Here is a 24,130-nt window from a genome sequence, read left to right as displayed (position 1 = left end):
ACAAAACCGACAACTAGCTACGTCGTGGTCAGGGCCCATGCAAGGAATACAGTAAGAATGAAAATCCTTATGAGGTATTTGCTTCCCACATGAAATACAATTATTAACTTTTTCTGACATCGGAGTGGAGCAAGAAAAAAGTTTCCCCAACAGGGTACTTAGCTTTGAATGGAGAAGAAAGTCTTCGGACCGAAGTATATCAGTAAAATTCGTCAGGAGTCCGCCGACCGGCAAATGCGAACTGCTATCACCGCACGGCAAGAAAGACTGGAGAAGATGGCGTCAGCTGTCAGCTTTGTACTCCTGGCGCTCTGACGTCAGGGAGCATGGCTGAACAGCCGATGCCGGACCCAGACTTTGGGATTCTGGCCGACCGAGGGCTGCCTGCCAGCAGGGGAGAACCCTACAATCATGACTGCAACAGTGAAACACGATGAACATCTAAGAAACTAAAGGAATGATCAACATTATCATGAAGATGTTTGAATAAGGCACTTGTGGGATCTCTATGTCTAATATAGCCCAAGTGCTCAAGCAAACGCTATCTGAAAGTTCTACTAGTTTTTCCCACACATAAACTGGTACATTTATTACATGGAGCAAGGTAAACCAGATTTCTGGTGGAACAATCTGCATAGAATCTGGGCTTAAATACAAAACTAGTAACAGGATGATGAAATTCTTGGGAAGTAAAAACAAACTGACATGCTGCACAATTCCTGTAAGTAAAAGTGCCTTTCCTTTAGGCAGTTCACCTCATTTTTTCTTTAAGAATGGTATGTCTTTAAAAAGACAGCTTTGTTATGGTAGGAAGAAAGATGTTGTACCCTCTATCTAAAAGGACAGGTAGTTTTGCTTACAGGAATTGTGCAGCATGTCAGTTTATTTCTACTTCCCAAGAATTTCATCATCCTGTTACTGGTTTTGTATTTAAGCCCAGATTCTATGCAGATTGCTCCACCAGAATAATAATAAATGTACCAGTTTCTATGTGGGAAAAACTAGTAGAACTTTGAAAGAGCGTTTACTTGAACACTTGGGCTATATTAGACATAGAGTTCCCACAAGTGCCTTATTCAAACATGTTCATGATAATGTTGATCATTCTTTTAGTTTCTTAGTTTTACAATATTTTAATGGTAATGATAGAGAAGGTAATTTAAACAATTTAGTGAAAAAGCAGAGACTAAATGGATAGCTCTTTTGCAAGCACATAAGTGCCCTGGATTAAACGGTATGTTCCATTAAAGCCTTTGCTTAGGGAATGCAAAATATTTCATTGAATAATTGATTGCATTATATATCTGGTGTGATTTTTTTGTATTTGGTCTGAAGAAGTGCCTAGTATATGGGCATGAAAGCGCTAACCCTCTATTTTTTATTAAAAACCTGTGGATTTTAATGCTGTGTTTGCTCCAGTGCTGTTTGTTTTTCTTGTTTGGATCGATTTTGGACACTGGGACTTTGCTTCTGATACTACATTTACTGTTACTGATATTGGGAATTTTCTTCTGAAGGAGGGAGAAGAGTGGAATAGTATGAAATAACCTCTGATCATTATTCTCTGCACTCACCTTTCTTGAGTGATGGACATTCAGGCCATGGGTTGCAGAGAAAGCATCCCAGACTGCTTCCACAATAGGACAGCCAGGCTTCTCTGAGAAAGGACCTCTGAAGAACTTATTCTGAGGGCCACCTCTGCTTCTTGGGCAACGTACATTGCTAGAGTTTCCCACTCTACCACAGGGAGCACCGTCTCAAGGAGAGTCCAATGAAAACCCTTGAGATTTCCGAACCACACAGTCTTCCCCGTCTTCTGATTACTGGAGAAGGTCAACTTGGAAGTTAAGAATTTAATCACTATGGCAGATAAGGATTTAATGTCCTGTTCACTCTTGGAGATAGTTTCTTGAACTGTTCGACCAAACAAGGTTGATCCATCATAAGGGATATTAATGAAGGATGCCTTGAAGTGCTCAGTGGAGTCGCAAAGCCGCATCCAGGCATGCCTCCTGATGGAAATACCTGTGTTGTCCACTCTAGACACTCCCTCTGTGGCATTAGATAAGAGGTGCACAGAAGCACTGGCTAGGGATAGGAGGGTAGCCATCTGATCTGCAGGTAAAGTCCCCAGGACAGATCTGAAGATTTCTATGACCAAATCTCTCTGAAGACATGTACAATGAGACAAGCAAATTAAGCTCTCATCGAGAAAGTGGATGAGGTGTATACATACTTCCAAAACCAGTCCAAGTGTTGACATTCTTTATTTGGAAGGACAGAGGAGCTCTCCTCTGCAAGTTCCTGCATGGTAACTGCAGCCACCACTACCACCATGAAATCCACTGCTCTTGGATCCTTCTTTAATCCCGGGTAGATCTGCATTGGAGCTGAAACGGTATGTGTCATCTACATTAATCAGCTCTGTCGAGGCTGGCTCCAAATCCTCTCCTGAGCAACCTGCAGAAGAGGAACACAAGAAACAGTATTGTAAGAAGAGGCACTTAGACTCCCAGGAAGAATCACAACTATTGAAACTTATTCAAAGAGGGGGAAGTTTCAGTAGTTATGATTCTTCTGAGGAGTCTAAGTGTCTCGTCTTATAATACTGTTTCTTGTGTGCCTCTCCTGCAGGTTGTTCAGAAGAGGATTCAGAAACATATGTAGACTAATGTGGGAGACTAGATTCAAAGCTGTCTAATACTGGCTTCCCCAACAGAACAAAATGGTCAGGCTGTAGACCCTGGGAAATCCTATAAAGGAAGGTTGGATCCAACTAAGAAGGGGAGGATCTAGACCTCAGCATGGGAAGTACCCTCTCAAACACCTTGAAAGCTGAGCCCACAACAGATCCAAGGAACTTGTCCTTTTTGGTTCGAAACCCTATGGAAAAGCTCAACCCTAGAAGCCATTAAGCCTGGATCTGAGGTGGTCGCCAGAGCAGAACTGTCAAGCACTGAAGCATCCACGGAAAGGAATAGGTCCAAAAACCTTGGATTTGAACCTAACCTCTCAAAGTCAATGCTGATATTACAGCTCCAGGATTCGGAGCCAACCTTGACAAAGAACTGATTTATATAGATGACACATGGTTTTTGCTCCAATATAGATCTACCCTGGACTACAGAAGGATCCAAGAGCTCTAATCCGGGCAGTTGGATAGGAGAAGGAACAAGGACTGGATGTTGAGGGGAGAATTCTCTACTAGAACCAAAGGTGGCCAGAGTCAGTAGTACCCCCAAATGGATCTGGGTCCATAAGAAGCAATGCATCATTCTGTCTTTGTCCACTTCTACGATACTTCTAGAAGACTTGAATGACTTTGAAGATGCAGGAGGAGGAGGCCTGGAGTCATGGAACCATTCCTAGATGATGGGTGATCTACGTCTAGGAGACACTGGCTCAGGAGAGAACAGGTGAGGGGGAGTCACTGGGCATATCACTATCGTATTCGAAGGAAGTGTTGGATCTGAGGGTTTAGTCACTTTTGGAGCCAGTGCTGGATCCGGAGAACATTTTCTCAATGACGTTTGCTTTTCCTGTTTTTGTTTTTTCTTTAGACTTAGGCACTGGAAAAGCAGAAAAAAGGGAAAAAGCACCTGCTCTTCCAGAAGAAAAGGAAGAAGGAGAAGTCATCTCTCCACCTGATGTAGATTTGATCAGACCCTTGAGGAAAGTTTATTCCTCCTTTCCACCAAGGCCCTCTGCAAAAAAAAGCCTAATAAATTGCACAAGAAATGTCTAGGTGTGCCAGTCCTAGACAATACACATATTTGTTGTGTGTACCTGAGTTGGGCAGCTTGTGAGCACAGACCACACACTTTTTGAAACCCAAAGGTTTCTCAGATACACTGTAAAGTTTTACTAACCACTGAAAACAGAAAAAGCAAAGTCCCAAAAGGGGGAACCTGCAACTACAACAATAACAGTATCAAAAATGTCAGTTCTTACTACTAACTGTAATAATAATAAGTATCTAGATTAATAACAAAGAACAAAGTATTAAAGAAATAAAATAACTACTCATATACATACATTATACATATAATGTTCATTTACATTTATATATATTTTTTTAGGGAGGAAGACAACTAGTTTATTTATTTATTTCCAGTTTGATGACTGGGGAGGTCCACTGGGCTCAGGGAGCCCGTTTACAGTGGAGGCCTGGGGAGAAAAGCTCTGCATTACATAGTTTAGTTACATATACACAATCATAGTAAAGAAGACACAATTACAATTTCATTCCATGCTAGAGAACATGAATAAATTCTTTGGTTACATAGTACCTAAATATTTAGGATGGCAGTAGTAACTTAATTGAGAGGGAGAATAAAGACTTAGAAGGAAAAAAAAAGAAAAAAAAGGTGGGATGGGTTATTTATAATACATACAATTATGTTATTCACAATATGTACATTTATGCTAGGTTAGCTTGTATGCAGAATTAGTCAGGAGTTTAATGGGTGGACTGATTATTACACTAGGTGGGAAGAGTGCAGCTGCATTTCCTGTTAGAGGAAAGGTAGGAATGTAGCTGAGTTTTTACATACGCATACGCACACGCGCGCGCACACACACACACACATATATATATATATATATATATATATATATATATATATATATATAAGGGATCCGTACAGATCCCCTAAGACAAAATCACCAAAACTAATTTCGGTTTGGCATACTTGTGCGAAAGTGCTTTTCACCGAAAAAGCACTTTTGCGTAAGTATGCCTGTTTGCGAGACCGCACTATGGTGTGGATAAGGGAACATTCCCTTTTCCTCACTGTAATGCGGTCTCGGAGTGAGAATATTAAAGTAGGGGGGTGCAGGGGGCGAAGCCCCCCTGAATAAATGTAGATTTCTTTCTTTCTTTTTTTTTTAACATATATTAATGAAAGCGCTTTTTTGGTGAAAGCGCTTTCATTAATATATGTTCGGTGATTATGGATTCGGGACTTTGCACATTTGTACATTAGTCCTAGATCCATACATATATATATATATATATATATATATATATATATATCCATACATATATATATATAGCAATACGAGTCCAAAGCAAAGTACCAACACCACCACAGCTGAAGTAAAACTTTTATTAGTAGTAAATAGATGAGTACATTCAGGTTAAAATGCTTCTTCACTTCAGATCAATTAACACCAAACTATTTGAATAAAGTCATGACCAATCATTGTTAGCCATTTTTGGTGCCAAAATCACAAACCAATCATCGAGATTATGCTAAGTGGAATTAAAGATTAACCAGTCATGAAAAAGTAAGCATTCAATGACAGATGGAATTATATCTACAATATAATAAAATAAAAATAAAATTAGAATACAAATTGTACATAAAATGTTATACATACAATTCTATTTAAAAATATAGAGCACAACATTACCATTTCCAGAACACTTTGAGCTAGTCACGTAATCATTCAGTTGAATACAGTGCAACATAAAGGAAATGCATGTACCTTAGTTCCTCATGCGATTCTGCTAAATATCTGTAATCATTTATACATTCCAATTAATGCTTAAAATTAATTTAATTATAACTTAACTGAAGTATATATTTATAGATAAAACTATAACAGGAATATATTCAGCATCTTTTTGTGTTTGAGCACGTTATTTTAGTTTGAATTTTTCATTATTGTTAAGGTTGTTAAAAGGAATAACTGTATTTAAATGTGATGGAGTCGTCTACATTATACATATTTGAACTTTTCTGCAGTTGTCCAGTATAATGTTGGGTGGAAATGATTTGTAGTTATGCTTGAGCCCATTGGTTGGAAGAGTAAATACTCATATTTGATTGGTTCTCACATAAGATCAAATGCAAAAATATGCTGAATATATTGCTGTTATAGTTTTTATCTATAAATATATACTTTAGTTATGTTATAATTAAATTAATTTTAAGCACTACTTGGAATGTATAAATGATTACAAATATTAGCAGAATCTCACGAGGAACTAAGGTACATGCATTTCCTTTATGTTACACTGTATTCGCTTGAATGATTATGTGACTAGCTCAAAATGTTCTGGAAATGATAATACTGTGCTCTATATTTTATGAACAGAATTTTATGTATAGAATTTAATGTATAATTCATACTCTAATTTTATTTTTATTTTATTACATTTTCGATCTAATTTAATCTGTCACTGAATGTATGCTTTTTCATGACTGGTTAATCTTTAACTCCACTTCATAGGTTCATAGGTTCATACTAGGCTATCTGCCCTAGGGCATTTATAAGCCTAGCCAGAGTGTGTTTGGCTTTCGCCACCCATTTTAAATGAATTTTACTATGCCCTTTTTCGAGGTTAGTATACTGTGCCTCTGTCTAACAGTGACACAGAAGTGATACTCGGGGTAAACCTACTATCTCCCATCCACTCATCAAGATTCCTCTTGAAGAGAGTCAATGAGGGACTCTGCCTAACCTGGACTGGGATTTTATTCCAGAGTGAAGGGAGCCTCTGGGTTATGAATCTGTCCCTCCAGCATGTCCTATTTATTTCAGTGCTGAGGTTCAAGTCTCTCGAGCGCGTAGCTCGATGGGATTTGGATTTTCTGAGGTGCAGCATGTCCATTCATTCCGGGTTGGACATGGCTTTATAAGTCAGGCACAGATCGCCTATGAGCAGGCGGTATGCCACTGAGTAGAGCTGGAGTTTCTTTAACCGGGCAGCATATGGCATATGTTTGAGCCCTTTGATCCTCTTGGTGAGGTACTTTTGGGGTCTTTCCAGTTGCAGGTGTCTGGTAAGGTACATCACAACAGGGGCATTGTACTCAATTATGGGCCTGATGAGGGATGAGTAAAAAGGCACGATGACCTCCCCTGATCTAGATGTGAATCCCTTCATGATTAGGAGGGCTATATAAAATGTTTTTCTAACCACTTTGGCCACGTGGTTGTCAAATGAGAGATTGCTATCAACTTGGGTCCCCAGGTCCCTAATTACTTCTTCCGTACTTAATGGATTACCACCTATGTGGTAATTTGTGGGCACTTTGTTTTTGCCAGACGGGATGACTATACACTTTTTGGCATTTAGCTTGAGGCCATGGCTCTGGCACCAGTTGTCTGTTTCTATGAGGCCCTTTTGTAGGATGCTTGTGTCAGCTGGAGAGTCGATTATGGCACCCAGTTTGCAGTTATCTGCAAACTTGGTCAGCCACAGTCCTTCCGTGTTAGCCTGTACCTCCGAGAAATATATACCGAACAAGAGAGGTCCCAGGACTGAGCCTTGTGGGACGCCACTTGTAACTGGTTTGGAGTCTGACATGGCTCCAGCAATTCTAACCATGTGGGTTCTGTCCTTGAGCCAGTTTGCAACCCATCTAGTGACATAGGGGTTTATATTTAAGCTGGTGAGCTTATCTATAATGCCTGAGTGGGGTATTGTATCGAAGGCTTTTGCAAGGTCCAGGTAGGCTGTGTGGACCACCTTCCCCTCATCAATGGCCTTGGTGACTGTTTCAAAGAAATTGACCAGGTTTAAGAGGCAGGATCTGCCCTTAACAAAGCCGAACTGGGTAGGATCCAGTGTCTGTAGATCCCCAATATCTTTATTTATGAGGTCCATGATGATCCTTTCCATAGCTTTGCAGACCAAGCTAGTCAGGCTTATGGGGCAATAGTTTCCAGGATCCATTGAGGCACCACCTTTGTGGAGAGGGACCACTGTTACTGTACGCCACTCTTTGGGTACATATCCTGTAGTAAGGCTGAGATTGAACAGTAGTTTTATGTTTGGGTTTAGTTCTTCTTGGAGTTCACGTAGGATGCAGCCCGGGACACTGTCTGGTCCCACTGATGCTGTGTTTTTTGCTTTGGAGAGGGCGGCTCTTACCTGAGCATCTGAGATGTCAGGGGGGCAGCACTCTGCTGGGATAGATATTTGCCCTTTTGGTGGGAAAGGGGGGGGGAGAAGTTTGCACTGAACCTGTCAGCTAGGATGTTGGCAATGTCTGTGGGTTCGGTGTATTTTTTGTCATTTTGGACTAATTCTGAGCATATCTGGGAATTCCCACCCAGGTTCCTAACATAACTAAAGAAAGCCTTGTGATTATCCTTAGCGTCCTGTGCAATTTTTCTCTCGAAGCTGGCTTTAGACAAATTTAGGAGTGCCCATAGTTTTTTGCTAATACTGATCAGAGATGCCTTCCCTTTTTGGGATTTTGCTCTATCATGTAGTAGCTTCCTCCTTCTATTGTATAGTTTGTTTATGGCTGGGGTCCACCAGACAGGACGCCTAACTTTGGAGGAATGGGTCTTGGTTTTATCTGGGATTGCATGATCCATGCATTCCTGAAGGTGTTCACAGAATGCGTTTATAAAGGATTCTGCGGTCTGGACCGTATTTTCCACAGGCCCGGGGGCTTTGAAGGTTTCACCTCGGTTTTGAGGAGTGTGAAATTTGCTTTAGAGAAGTTTTTCACTGTGGTTTTCTAGGCAGGGGCTGGGGTCAGGATGTGAATACCTAGTGAGATTAGTTTATGGTCTGTTCTTAACAGTGAGGGATACACTTCTGGTCTGGAGCATAGAGTCCCCATGTTGGTGATGATCAGGTCCAGTATGTTTTCCCCTCTTTTGGGAGTAGCAACAAGTTGTTCCATAGCATTTGAGTTTATAAATTCTGGGAACCTTTGGGCTAGGGTGTTGGAGCTAGAGTAATGCTCCCAGTCTATGTTAGGGTAGTTGAAGTTGCCCAATATAATGGTGCTTGGAGAGACCTTCATATTTTCCAGTGTTCTCAGGAAGGCCGAGTGGGGTTCCTGGGTTTGGGAGGGTGGTCTGTAGCAGGCTATAAACTAGAAGGCAGTTTTACCCACTGTTAGTTGCACATGGATAGTCTCTGATGCTTTGTGCTGTGCCACCAACCTGGAGGTGTGGGTATCTTTGACGGATATTGATACTCCCCCTCCTTTTGTGGTTCGGTCCAAGTTTTGGGGCCGAAAAACATGGTATGAGGTATAACTTGGTAGTGCTGGGGTGCTCTCAGGAGCCTTGAACCAGGTTTCTGTTACTGCACAGATATCGATGTTCTCCATGCTAAGAAGAGTTTTGAGTGCGTGCATCTTGAGGTTTAGACTTCTGGCGTTGAGTAGCATTACTCTTAGTTTCTTATCCCTTGTGATACCTATGGAGGTGGGTTTGTCTTTTGAGCCTTGCCTAAAAAAGGCACTATGGGGGTGGCAAGAGCCTTTGCCAATATCCGAAAGCCCAGGGGTGACAGGTGCAACCCATCCCTAGCGAAGCATCGTCGATTGTCGAGCATGTCATCCCAGGTAGACAGGCATTGGATCCCCTTTGAATGGCACCAATACTTAAGCCAATTGTTGAAATTGATCATCTTGTCTTCATATTGTGGCATCATTCTTGGTGAGGGTAAGATGCTACTCAAGGTCAGGGTCATACCGGCCTGGGCTACATGCTCAGAGAGCTCCTCTATGTCTCTTTTCATGTAGTCCAGGGAGGTACGTCTCAGGTCATTCACACCAGCATGGACAATGCCTGAGTCATATTTGTACTTGCCTTGGAGTGACCTGAGTGCTTGTGTTATGTGGCGGATCCTAGCACCTGACAGCCAGCTCACCGTGACCTTCTCCTTGTTCAGCCTGGTGAGCGGGACGTCAGTGTGCCTGACGATAGAGTCACCTATTACAAGTATATCAGGTGTGTTGTTTAGCCTTAAGGGCTGTGACTGTTCGGCACACTGGCTTTGTGAGCTATGTGCTGCACGTGTTTTGTTTTGGGGTAGTGGTTGCTTGGGTGTCTGCTTTGGAGGTCTCTGCTGCTTAGGCAGATTTTTATTTAGAGCCTCCGAGTATGTTTTTGTGTGTTTATGTGTTTGGTTTGCTGTCGTGGTAGGTCTATGTGAGACTGGAATTGTAGTGAGTGTGGTTTCCTTCTCCTCCTGACTGGTTACGCCAGTACTGAGTTGAGAGAGCTCAGCCTCCAGTTTGGCTATATGGTTGCATCTCTCACATGTGTTGGAATTTGTTGGGAGGAGGAGAGGGTTGTCTGTGTACATGAGGCAGTTGTAACATTGCCTCAAGATTCCCAGATTCACCAGCTGGACTGGAGAGGAGATTGACAACTGACCTTTGGACATGCTAGAATAGTATTGGGAATTCCTTTATAATTGAAAAAAGGGCCGATGGGGAACATAGTACTCAAGGGGAGCTTGTGACGGTGTAGTGCTTTTAATTTTTTAGTGCTGACTTATATAATTGCTTTAGTGAGCAAGTGCCAGGCTTTAGAGTGGGAATAGGGTGTTTATTATGAGAACTAGATCAGTTCTAAGGGAAAAAGTGAAGAGCAGACTTTGTGGAGCCGAGAATGGTTTAAACCCAATTAAGCAGTGCTGCCCGATGCTGCGTTATGCACAAAATTGCGCAAAGCCGTGCTAAAGCGGGTTTTATACAGGGGGACTTTAAAGAGCTAGAAATTGGCCCAAAACGGCCAATAGACTACCAGATTCTTGTGCTGGGAACACTCCTCCAGGGATAGATAGGCTGCTCCAAGCTCCCCACTGCCACTGGTGAACAAAGAAGCCTCCCTTTATCCAAGAAAGAAAAAGGGCAACACAGGAACTTTCCAAAAGTCCAGAATACAGCAAAGCCTGTATTTGGACTACTCTAGGTCAGGAAAGACGGGAAACAAGGATAATTTTTTTTTTGCAACAAACAGCAGGAAAATGCAATAAATATGCAACACAGGCTAGCGCACTTGAGTGTGTAGCCTCAACAGGTAAAAGCAACACACAGGACAAACTTTAAAAGTGCAGGTGCAAAAACAACTTTAAACAGTTTAAAACAGTTCAAGAAGCAGAAATACTTGCAGTTTAGCTAGATCGGACAGTCACCCAGGTAGTAGCAGGAAAACAAACACTTTTATCAGGTTAGCAGTCGCTCTTTTAGCCTCTCTGCTGCTAGCACCATTCTGCAGGACCACACGGAGCTTGGCTGAGTAGTAACAAGCGCAAAAACCGCCCCAAAGTGGGTTTTATACAGGGGGACTTGAAAGAGCTAGAAATTGGCCCAAAATGGGCAATAGACTACCAGATTCCTGTGCTGGAAACACTCTTCCAGGGATAGATAGGCTGCTCCAAGCTCCCCACTGCCACTGGTGAACAAAGAAGCCTCCCTTTATCCAAGAAAGGAAATGGGCAACACAGGAACTTTCCAAAAGTACAAAATACAGAAAAGCCTGTATTTGGACTACTCTAGGTCAGGAAAGATGGGAAACAAAGATCATTTTTTTTTTCTTTTTTGCAACAAACAGACTACCAGATTCTTGTGCTGGGAACACTCCTCCAGGGAAAGAGAGGCTGCTCCAAGCTCCCCACTGCCACTGGTGAACAAAGACGCCTCCCTTTATCTAAGAAAGGAAATGGGCAACACAGGAACTTTCCAAAAGTCCAGAATATAGCAAAGCCTGTATTTGGACTACTCTAGGTCAGGAAAGATGGGAAACAAGGATAATTTTTTTCTTTATTGCAACAAACAGCAGGAAAGTGCAATAAATATGTAACACAGGCTAGCGCACTTGAGTGTGTAGCCTCAACAGGTAAATGCAACAAACAGGGCAAACGTAGCATAATCTCAATGATTGGTTTGTGATTTTGGCGTCAAAAATGGCTAACAATGATTGGTCATGACTTTATTTAAAATGAAAAAAAGAAATAACCACACCCTGGCATAAATAAACCATCAAAGACAAGGGGTATGGAAGGAGGGAGTGGCTACTGCAGCAGTGATCATTCAAACATCTACTATTATGATACGTTTACATACACAACTATTATTTCCTCACTGCTGCAGTAGCCTTAGCTATATAGGTAGCATACCCTAGTTTACTACTTTTGGGAGGTGGAAGGAAAATAGTCCAGGAGCCCTGGAGAATGGTCCTTGCAAAGCCTAATCTAGACATAAAAAAGGAATCAAGCTTACAGTGCTTTGTAAAAGTATCCGCACAGGACTAAGTTGCAGCTTCTAAAAGCCAACCCTTTCCAAAAGTCCCTGGCACAGTTTTGTTGTGGTGAATAAAACAAAAGCTAATAGCCTTAGCCAACCATTTAGAAATATTCTGTTTTGACACATTGTCCCTTTGTCTTTCATTCACAAGAAATGATCTAATCCAAAGATCTGAAAATTTAGTTCTGTGAAGACAGTACCTGCATTGTCCATGGACATCCAAGGTATGCAGTATCCTTTCTCCCTCATCTTTAGATTCAGGAAAGAAAATGAAGGGAGGGACAGTATGGTTTAAAGTAAACCCAGATAATATTTTAGACAAAAAAAGGATTAGTTCTCAAAGAAACATTGTCCCTATGGAAAATAAGAAAGGGTTGACTCAGCACAAGAGCTTGCAACTCTGATACTCTTCTTGCAGAGGTCAGAGCAATCAGTAAAACTGCTTTTCCTGTTAAGAACCTCAAGTCAGCAGGGTTAGCTTTTTTCAAATGTAGTAAAGTGTTAGCTTCTCTAACACAAAATTAAGATCCCAAGGAAGGGCCACAAGTTTTGGTGGACGCCTCTCATGCAAAAAAAAAAAAAAAAAAAAAAACTTTCAAAACCATTTTGACACAAGAACTGATGGGAAGACATGCTGGCATGGATAAATAAATTAACCTTCGTATAGAAGTAAGAAAGGTAAGAAGATAGTAATTCACACAAATATTGTAAAACCAGATAATAACTAGCCTTGAATGGGTGCTGGTTATGTTGTTGGCATCAACAGGAAAACATTTTCCACTTGCCAATATATGACTTTCTATTAGTAGGCTTTCAGGCCTCCATTAGTACCTGATGCAATCCCTCAGTAAACAGGTGCCTAAAAGTAATTAAGACCCTATCATCCAGGCAGTCAATTGAAGTTGACTGGTGTCAGGGGGTATCAAACACCAATGCTATTGTGTCAGCAGATCCAGTCTGTGAGAAAGCTTGTGGCAACTGCCACTGGATATTTTCAAAATAAATATCAAAGGCAACTGTGAAAAACACCAACACAGTAGGAAAGCAGTTTATTAAGCGCTTTCATCCGCCAAATGTCTGGACTTCCTCAGAATACACACCAGACACTGAACAAGCATATAAATACCCACCCAATTGAAGTCAATAGCACCAAGTAATGAATTCATTGAATAATTGATTCTTGATGCAGAAAGACAAAATTAAAGTGAAATACCCAATGCTTATAAACATATACAAAAATGAAAACATACACAATATATGACCTATACATGTTAAATATTCTTGTAAACCATAAAAAATATATGTATAAATGTATATATATGTAATAAATTGAAAGTATAAAGCTCCTAAATGACATATAAAAACATACATAAGCAATATGCATAAAATAACAAATCTATAAAAATATATATGTTTAAAAATTGTTTAAATGGCAAACATAGATTTAAGCTAGAGGAGACTAGCAATGAAAATGACATCATTAAGACCTGGAGAAGGTGCAGCATTACACCTAAGCTGCCATCTAAGCTGATATCAAAGGGACCACCTCTAGGGTCAACATCAGCATTGTCTAAAACAGAAAATTTAAATGAATGCAAAGGAAAACCCTTTATATGTCTATAAAGGGCATTTCGCTCATCCTTTTTACTAATGTCATAATAATGCTGATAAATCCTGTACCTAAACTCTCTGATGGTTTTGCCAATGTAAAAACAAGTACACTGTTGACACAAAGCAACATAAACAATGCCCTTACTATCACAACTGAATCTCTTCTTGTGCTTGATTTTGCCATAACCATGTACAAAGCATTCAGTACCCTCAAGAATAAATTTACACTGAGAACAGTGACCGCATTTATTTACTCTACCTGTATATGAATTGGACACGATTCTTTCAATCATGGTTTTAAAACAGGTATCTTTTTGATAAACCACCAACGGCCTTTCACCAAGTTTGTTAGAAATATTCCCATCACATCTGAAAATCTCCCAAAATTTATTGATGATGCACTTGATTTCCCTGTATTGTAAATTAAATGGCAAAATCAAGGCCTTACCATGAGACAAGTTGGTTGATACCAAACTAGAATCAACAGGATTAACAACTTAAACAAGGGACTTGCCAAGAAGAGGGGTATAAAACCCAGATGATCTCTTCCCTGTAACTTCAGTAAAGATTTCTGTTAAAAAATCCTCAGGATAACCTCTCCTCAAAAACATATCAAATAACTTACTGCATTCCTCAAGAAATAAACTTTCTTGACTAACCATCCTGGCCAATCTAACACATTGGCCTTTAACAATGGCCTTGCTTTGATGGATAGGATACCAACTCTGGAAATGCAAGTAAGAATTTGAAAAAGTCTGTTTCCTGTATAATGTGGAATCAAAGTTACCTGATTCCCTGTTCTTAGAAAGAGTGACATCCAAAAAATTGACCTGTGTGGCATCGGCTGACATTGTAAACCTTAAAAAATCGGTAGAAGAATTGATGAATTCAAAAAAAGCTTCAATTCTTTCCTTAGTGTCAACCCAAAAAATAATGATGTCATCAATAAAGCATTTATATAAACACCAACTATCTTTGAACTCAGAAGAAAAAATGAAATTAGTTTCCCAAAAGGCCATAACTATGTTGGCAAATACAGGTGCACAAGCAGCACCCATGGCAACACCCTGGATTTGCTTGAATAAATGGCCCTCAAAACTAATGAAATTATTTTGCAAAACTAAATCCATGAGACTACTGATAACCCAACTTTTGTCATGTCCAAGAACAGGCACTAAATACTGAAAAAAAAAACAGTCAATGCCAGTTATCATGTAGGATGCTAGAATATAAATCTTTATCATCAATGCATACAAAAAGAATATGCATACAAAAAGAATATCTCCTCTGTCATTGACATTAGATAAAAAATCTCACGAATCCTTTAACAAAGCAGGATAATTATTAAACACACTCTTGGTCTCCTGATCAATATATTTATCAATAAAGAATGTCTTGGACCCTTTGGCATCAACTATTTGCCTCAGTGGGGGATCCTCAAGGCATCTGTGAAACTTGGGAAGACCAAAAATGGTAGGTGTTCTAGGAAATTGGACCTTGAAATAGTCCATTTCACTAAGTGAGACTTGATTGTTTAAAAAAAGATCCTCAAGGGCCAAGTCAATTCTATGAAGAGCCCCATTTAACTCATTTAGAGATATTTCTTCATACACATCCGAAAATAAAACAGAAAACATTTTATTAATGTAATCATTCGTACTCATGACCCCCAGTCCACCACCTTTATCTGGCTGCATGATACGAATAGATGCCTCACTACGAATGTGCTGCAATAAAAGATGTTCATCCATGCTTAAGCTAATAGGGTAACAAGATGGAATACTAACAATTTTCCTGATTTCATCTTCACAAAGTTTTTCAAAAACAAGTATTAAAGGATGTAGGGGTGGGTTAAATGCATTGGGCCTTTTGTTCTATGTAAATCTAAAGCCCTGCTAGGTGTTTCAGTATGCTCCCTTGCCAGGAAAGCCAGCAGCCAAACCCTTCTTAATTTTTGTATCTCCCATACTTGCCTCTCTTCTAGCTCCCTAATTTACACTAGCTCCCTTCTCTCCTCAATACAATCCAGTCCAGGGATTGCCCTAGTGGAGCCACAGGTGCACTTCAGCATTTGTCCACTAGAGGGCACCCTCATCCCACTATTTTTGACTTCGACTTCTTCACTTACTTCTTGCATTCTGTTTAAGTTCTAACTTCTCTATTTTTTCTCTCTTTTTTTAAAGCATCATAGTCCACTCTATCCTACTAAACCCCTGTCCCCTGTACTTACATTCTGCAATCAACATTCCACTGATAGGTTCTCGCTCTTATCCTGCCTTCCTTGGCTCTACACGCTCCATTCGCCCTGCGGGCTCACTCCGCTCCCCTACCCTGCCCCCAATTTCCACCCGCCCCCAGCACCTCTACATTTATTCCTTCACAACCACACCCACTACCCTACCTGACCAACTACTCTCCATTACTCTGGCAACACCCACTCCCATATCCTGCCCATATCAACCATCACTCAACTGACCTAGAATACCCTACCTAGCCAATTAGTCTCCATTACTTTGTCAACACCCACTCCCTTATCCCACCCCATATCAACCATCACTCAACTACTCTCCACTCCCTTACTAATATTAGAGACTCACCTGCCCCTCTGTACATACAACACTCTTGCACCTATAAATAACTCAGCAACAACATACCAACTCTTAACAGCTCTATTTCATCATGCTTTCAAAACCCTCATCCATCTCCATTCTACTACTACTTCTCCTCAACATATCCTATGTTTATTACCTCACCAAGCCTATTAATACCAACCACTCACAATCCTTCCATGTAACCAACCATCTTACCTCACCTCCTTTATACTCACACACCCCAATATCTCCCCATCTATATCCTATAAAAAAAATCTATTCTTTCCATACAAACTTATTACCCCTCATAAACGTTCTACCCCCTTAGTAACTAACAAATCCTTCATAATCATAATCAAGCCCAGTCTATATTCTAATCTGTCCAATTACCTCTCCAACCTAATCCTATATCTAATTACCATTCTATTATCAGGAGAGATTCATCCTAACCCTGGCCCCCCACCTCATCCACTATAGACAAGTCCATACTACTTACCTCAAACTCCCAAAGTATAGTTAACAAAATCCCAAACCTCCATGCCTGGCTTATACATAATAAACCTGAGATCCTATCCATCTCTGAAACTTGGTTAAAACCCCACATATAAGACTCTGAAATAACACCACCCAACTTTTCTATCATTAGAAAGGACAGATCCCACAAAAAAGGGGGAGGAGTAGCTCTCCTATACCCATCCTCCTTGTCAGTTACTCCCTATAACAAACCTACTCCCCACTTCAATAATGTTGAATTACTCCTAGCACTACTTCAAGTTAACAAACACAAACACATATGTATAGCCTCCCTCTACATCCCCCCTGGTGACAATATTTCTACACTTGAGAACATTCTCTCATGGCCATCCACCAACATTAGCAATGAAACAATAATCTTAGGAGACATGAATATCAATTGGTCCTCCATTCAGTCTCCCACAAACCCACTTAACATCAACCTCTATAATTTTTCACAGCTAATCAACTCCATAACCCGCCCCTCAAAAAAACTCTCTAGTGGTAGCATTCTAGACTGGATTTTAGTCTCTCATCCCCATTATTTCTCTGACAGTGGTATACTTCCCGATCCCCTTAGTGACCACTTACCCACCTTCACACACCGACTCCTTTTACCCTTACATCGTACACACAATTATATTACTGTTCGCAACCAAAAAAACTTTAACCCAATTACCTTTTCTAACTCTCTAAAAGCAATAAATTGGAACATTCTAAAAACACTATCTCTAGATAATGCTGTTGCCCACTTCAACTCAACCTTCTTAAACCTCCTAGACTACCATGCTCCCTTTAAGACAAAAAGAATAAAAATCAAAACTGCCCCTTGGCTAACCAAAAACACACTAGCAACCATGCGACACAGAGATAAAGTTTGGGCAAATTACCAGAAAAATAGGACTCCCCCCATCTATAATGAATACAATACACTTAGAAATAAAGTCAAAAAGCTCATCACCACTGATTGACAAAATTACTTCTCCATACTCCAAAACAACAATAAAACACACCCTCAGAAATTCTGGAAAGGAATCTCCACCCTCCTAAATCCCAGCAAAACAGACAACCCCATCCCAGACCCCAATGGCTCCCGACATAGATTTGGCTACACAATTTAATTCTTTTTTCATTGATTCTATTTCCAAACTAACCTCATCATTCTCTAACATCACCACACTCTCCACTTCACCCCCATCCTCCTCTAGTAACACTCTACCCTCCACTTCTACTTCACCCCCATCCTCCTCTACTAACACTCTACCCTCGACTTCTACTTCTATTCTCATTTCTTCTCCATCATCATCACCCTCAAATACCCCCTCTTCCTATCCCCCACCTTTCACATTAAAACCTATACCCACAGCTACCATAAAAAAAACTCCTTCAGAAATTGAAGCCATGCTCTAATGCTCCAGATAACATTCCTTCACACTTTCTTAGCATAGCTGCCGAAGCCATTGCCTACCCCATTAGCATTCTAATCAACCACTCTATCCAAGAAAGCATAGTTCCCCAAATTTGGAAAAAGGCTTTTATCATACCCTTACATAAAGGCGGCAATAATAACAATGTTACTAATTTCCATCCCATCGCTATCCTGTCTCCCATCTCTAAACTCCTAGAAAAGTGTATCCAACCACAACTCCTACCACATCTCATAGACAATCACCTACTAACTCCCACACAACATGGATTTAGACCAGGTCACAGCACTATGACAGCCATCCTCTCCTTCCTGGAAACTGTAAATAAAGCTCGGGACTCTGGTCAAATTGTTTCTACCCTACTACTTGACCTCTCTAAGGCCTTTGACACGATCTCTCACAACCTACTTCTAACTAAACTCTCTAAGCTTAACCTATCACCTTCCTCTCTGAACTGGTTTTCCAGCTACTTATCCAATAGATATCAAGCAGTAAAATGGAAAAAGGTCACCTCCTCATTCCTAAATACCCCAACTGGAGTTCCCCAAGGTTCCATACTGGGTCCCCTCCTCTTTAATATATTTATAAACGACTTACGCAATTCTATCCCTTTCTCAAATATCATCCAATACGCAGATGATTCAATTATTATCTGTTCTTCCACATCCATCCCGACACTCCTAAAGCTTACACAGGATGCATTCTCAACCACTGAACAATGGATGAAAAAAATCACCTAGTACTAAATGCCTCTAAAACCAAATGAATGGTATTTACTCCATCTAAAGTCACCTCTTTCAATATAAACACATTCTCTATCACTAGCCATAACAACACATCTCTGGAATTGGTGTCAGAAGCCAAATTATTAGGGGTCCAAATTGACAGTCAGCTTAAATTCAATTCCCACCTCCAACTAAACATAAAAAAAAACATCAAAAACTAGGCATGCTCTACCGACAAAATCGTTATCTTATACCCTCCACTAAAATCACTCTCTCTACCTCATTTCTTATCCCCTCCCTTCTCTATGGAGCTCCACTCCTAACCAATCTACAATCTTCCCTTAAAACACAACTTTCCTCTTGCTACAACAAAATCGCCAAGTTCGCCACCAGCCACAAGTCCTCCACCCACCACTGTTCTTCTCTCCACAAACTAAAATGGCTAGAACTACCCAATCATCTCACCTATATACAACTTACTCTTGCACATAAGCTCATTTTCAACCCCTCCCTCTGTCCCTCCCTTTCCTTTGCCTTTAAAATGCACCTACCTGACAAAGTACTAAGGTCTAACAACCAAAACCTAATAGAATTGTACAAACCAACTCGTCCCCCAGGTAAAAATCTGCTATCCTATGGTGTAGCACGTCTCTGGAACTCTCTTCCACCATCCATTCATACCACCTCTAACCGCTTTAAATTAAAAAAATCTCTTCATTCATATCTAATATCCCAGTGGGAATGCTCCTGCTCCCACCCCACATAACTTACACTGGCATTTTCCTTTTTCTCTTCACTCCCCCTCTTTATACTGGCAATTTCCTTTTATTTTCTCTCCTAACTCATACATCCTTTCCTTGTATTTTCTAAGCTATTTATAAAGAATGCATTAGAATGTACCTCTTAGTGCAAGCTTCCTAATATGTAATGGTATGTCAGTATTTATATTGTAATGCCCCTTTTTACTAGTCTGTATAATGTGTAATGTTCTTCACTAGTCTGTATTATTTGTAATGTTTGCTCTAGTCAAGAACATTTGTAAAAATTGTAATCTAAAACTTTTTGTAACCTTGCTTGTTTTTGGAGCTTTTCTCCCCGGGACTCCATTGAAAATGGGTTCATCTTGGCCCAATGGACTATCCTGGTAAACCAACTGCAAATAAATAAATAAATCTGTGTTATACAAGCCATCATCAAAAAGAATGTTAAAATTTAGTTTCCTCAAACACAACTTGAATTGAACCAAAACCTGGTCCAATTTGGCTTTCTGTGCAGGACTGGAAAGAATTTGAATGGAGAATGGCTCCCACCTGAGAGCTGCATTTTTAACTCTGTCCTGGGCCTGGATGAACCTTCTCATCATCCGGTCCAGATCCAGCATCAGAAAGGCTATGTAGAAGATAGAGGGCTACCGAGGTAGCCCTGAGTGCTCCCTCCTCCTCTCCCTCTCGGGATTCTCTCTCCTCCTCAGGACCCGTGAGAAGCAGCACACAGGGACCGGAGCTGAGAAGGAGGAGACCGAAGAGACCAGAGAGGGGGAGGCTTGGCTTGGCTGGCGGGGCAAACAGAGGGGAGCGCGCCCGCCCTTGGCTTGCTTCTCCCTCCCCCTTCAGCAGCATCCCTCTCCTCTCTCCTCTCCAGAAGGAGTCCCAGGAGGGGTGCAGGGGGGCCAGGGGCAGGTACAACTGCGGTAAGAGGGTCTCCTCGGAGGCCGGGTCCGGGCCGGAGGCGCCAAGTAAAGACCCGCCAGACCAAGCCCCTCCTCCCTCTCCTCTGAACCCCTGGGGTTGACCCCTGAACAAATGGAACAACCAGATGTGAGGTGTTCCCCAAGACAGCACTCACCGGCCACACTCATCAGCACACACAGGCTATGATGGCAATATCACACTTTCGATCAATAATAATTTAGGCTGGTCATAAGCCATAACAAAAAATACAAAAAACAAACACACACAGCAAAACACACAACACTACACACACACAACACACACATAATTTAATTTAACTTAAAAAAAAAATTTAAATTAATTTAAAAAAAAATCAAAATAGTCTATATTAACAAATTTAGTATAAAATTTACAAAAAATTCTAAAATTTTTAAAATTTAAAATTTTCAACTAGAAGAGAAAAATGTACACTATGTACCCACATCCAGTTACCAGAGTAGTCCAGAGCAATATGAGGTGCAAGTAGGGGAGAGCGGGTGAAACCCACAGGTTGCAGACAAATGAATATCCTACTTCAGATCAAATGTTAAACCTTTTTCAAATAAATTGGCCCACTCCTCAGTGACATCAACATGGCTGTAATTAAACACTTTAAAATCCCCCTGTAGAGTTAAAAATAATTTTAACCACAGGATCTGTGTTCAATTCCAATATGTCTGCTGCCAACCTGATCTCCCTTTCCCTCTCCCCTTCCCCCTGGTCCATGCTTGTTGGGGGAATGTCTGGGTGGGTGGGTAATGTTGACAGAAGTTCTGATTGTTCTCCCCCCTCTGATTCATTAATCTCTCAGATCTCCTCAGGGGAGGATTGTCTAAAGGGATGTCATTATTGAAAATATCCTGGCCTTCCAATTCATTAACCATCACACCAGCATCACTGTCTACACCAACAATATCACCTTCATAAACAGTTTGATGTACAACTGGTGGTCGTGGATAAGCCAAGCCTTTCACATACTCTTGTTCATCACGGTTAAATTTCTTAACATTTTTTGCTTTTAAATCAAATAACAAACGATCAGTTTTAATAAAGACATGCCTATATTGTTCAGGTTTAACATCAAATAATAAATCACTTTTAATAGAACTGTCTAAAGTCTCTATGGCTTTGTTTAAATCCGCCATTTGTTTCTCATAATGCCGAATCAAAACTTGCAACAGTTCACAGCCCTGTTTATTAAAAAGGGAAATCAACTCACGGTGCAAGTCTGAATCATGAATAAGTCCAGATGGGTATTTCCATGAACGAAGACCTTTTGGTTTTATCAGTAGTCTCATGGATTTAGTTTTGCAAAATAATTTCATTAGTTTTGAGGGCCATTTATTCAAGCAAATCCAGTGTGTTGCCATGGGTGCTGCTTGTGCATCTGTATTTGCCAACATAGTTATGGCCTTTTGGGAAACTAATTTTATTTTTTCTTCTGAGTTCAAAGATAGTTGGTGTTTATATAAACGCTTTATTGATGACATCATTATTTTTTTGGGTTGACACTAAGGAAAGACTTGAAGCTTTTTTTGAATTCATCAATTCTTCTACCAATTTTTTAAGGTTTACAATGTCAGCCGATGCCACACAGGTCAATTTTTTGGATGTCACTCTTTCTAAGAACAGGGAATCAGGTAACTTTGATTCCACATTATACAGGAAACAGACTTTTTCAAATTCTTACTTGCATTTCCAGAGTTGGTATCCTATCCATCAAAAGAAGGCCATTGTTAAAGGCCAATGTGTTAGATTGGCCAGGATGGTTAGTCAAGAAAGTTTATTTCTTGAGGAATGCAGTAAGTTATTTGATATGTTTTTGAGGAGAGGTTATCCTGAGGATTTTTTTTAACAGAAATCTTTACTGAAGTTACAGGGAAGAGATCATCTGGATTTTATACCCCTCTTCTTGGCAAGTCCCTTGTTCAAGTTGTTAATCCTGTTGATTCTAGTTTGGTATCAACCAACTTGTCTCATGGTAAGCCTTTGATTTGCCATTTAGTTTACAATACAGGGAAATCAAGTGCATCATCAATAAATTTTGGGAGATTTTCAGATGTGATGGGAATATTTCTAACAAACTTGGTGAAAGACGGTTAGTGGTTTATCAAAAAGATAACCTGTTTTAAAACCATGATTGAAAGAAACGTGTCCAATTCATATACAGGTAGAGTAAAATAAATGCGGTCACTGTTCTCAGTGTAAATTTATTCTTGAAGGTACTGAATGTTTTGTACATGGTTATGGCAAAATCAAGCACAAGAAGAGATTCAATTCTGATAGTAAGGGCATTGTTTATGTTGCTTTGTGTCAACAGTGTACTTGATTTTACATTGGCACAACCATCAGACAGTTTAGGTACAGGATTTATCAGCATTATTATGACATTAGTAAAAAGGATGAGCGAAATGCCCTTTATAGACATATAAAGGGTTTTCCTTTGCATTCATTTAAATTTTCTGTTTTAGACAATGTTGATGCTGACCCTAGAGGTGGTCCCCGTGATACCTTTCTTAAATTCCTGGAGCTTAGATGGCAGCTTAGGTGTAATGCTGTTCTCCAGATCTTAATGATGTCATTTCCATTGCTAGTCTCCTCAAGCTTAAATCTAGGTTTGCCATTTAAACAATTTTTAAACGTATATATTTTTATAGATTTGTTATTTTATGCGTATTGCTTATGTATGTTTTTTATATGTCATTTAGGAGCTTTATACTTTCAATTTATTTCATATATATATATATATATATATATATATATATATATATATATATTTATACATATATTTTTTATGGTTTACAATAATATTTAATATGTATAGGTTATATATTGTGTATGTTTTCATTTTGTATTTGTTTATAAGCATTGGGTATTTCACTTTAATTTTGTCTTCCTGCATCAAAAATCAATTATTCAATGAATTCATTACTTGGTACTATTGACTTCAATTGGGCGGGTATTTATATGCTTGTTCAGTGTCTGGTTTGTATTCTGAGGAAGTCCAGCCATTTGGCGGATGAAAGCGCTTAATAAACTGTTTTTCCTACTGTGTTCGTGTTTTTCACAGTTGCCTTTGATATCTCTGGTTTGATTCTTCGTTTTGATTTGGTTGATATTTCCATAAGAAGGGAGAACCATAGCTGCCTTGGCCAGAAGGAAGTCACCACAATGATGATTTTTTTTTTAAACACCTGTATCATTTGTGACATAGGCACATTTGCATTCATATAAAAGTAATCAAACTGTATTAACAAATTAAAATTAACAAACATTAGGCTTCACATATATTGCTATATATCATATAACCTAAGCAACATTACATAAATTATTTAATTCCTGCCCTTTTTTAAACAAGAAACATCTTTATTAAACCATCAATTATGACATAAACAATAATAGATTTATATAAATGAAAATAAACCACACCGACACAATCCTGGTTGCAAGCATTTTACATCACAAACCATACTGACACACTCCCAGTTGCAAGCATTACACATTACTTATAATCTACCCAATCGTTTTCAGACATACATT

General features: G+C 39.8%; 1 protein-coding gene across 6 annotated transcripts in view; it reads right to left on the bottom strand.

The window, feature by feature from the left end:
• The window catches only part of PIAS2 (protein inhibitor of activated STAT 2), a 3,576,601-nt gene that overhangs the window by 2,597,436 nt on the left and 955,035 nt on the right, over nucleotides 1-24,130 (bottom strand). The gene's annotated exons all lie outside the window — the stretch shown is intronic.

This window comes from Protopterus annectens, chromosome 1.part1 (genome assembly GCF_019279795.1).
Source record: "Protopterus annectens isolate FY-2018-M chromosome 1.part1, PAN1.0, whole genome shotgun sequence".
NCBI classification, from domain to species: domain Eukaryota; kingdom Metazoa; phylum Chordata; order Ceratodontiformes; family Protopteridae; genus Protopterus; species Protopterus annectens.
The sequence above is the reverse complement of the archived record's forward strand: the minus strand, read 5'-3'. Positions and strand labels throughout refer to the sequence as shown.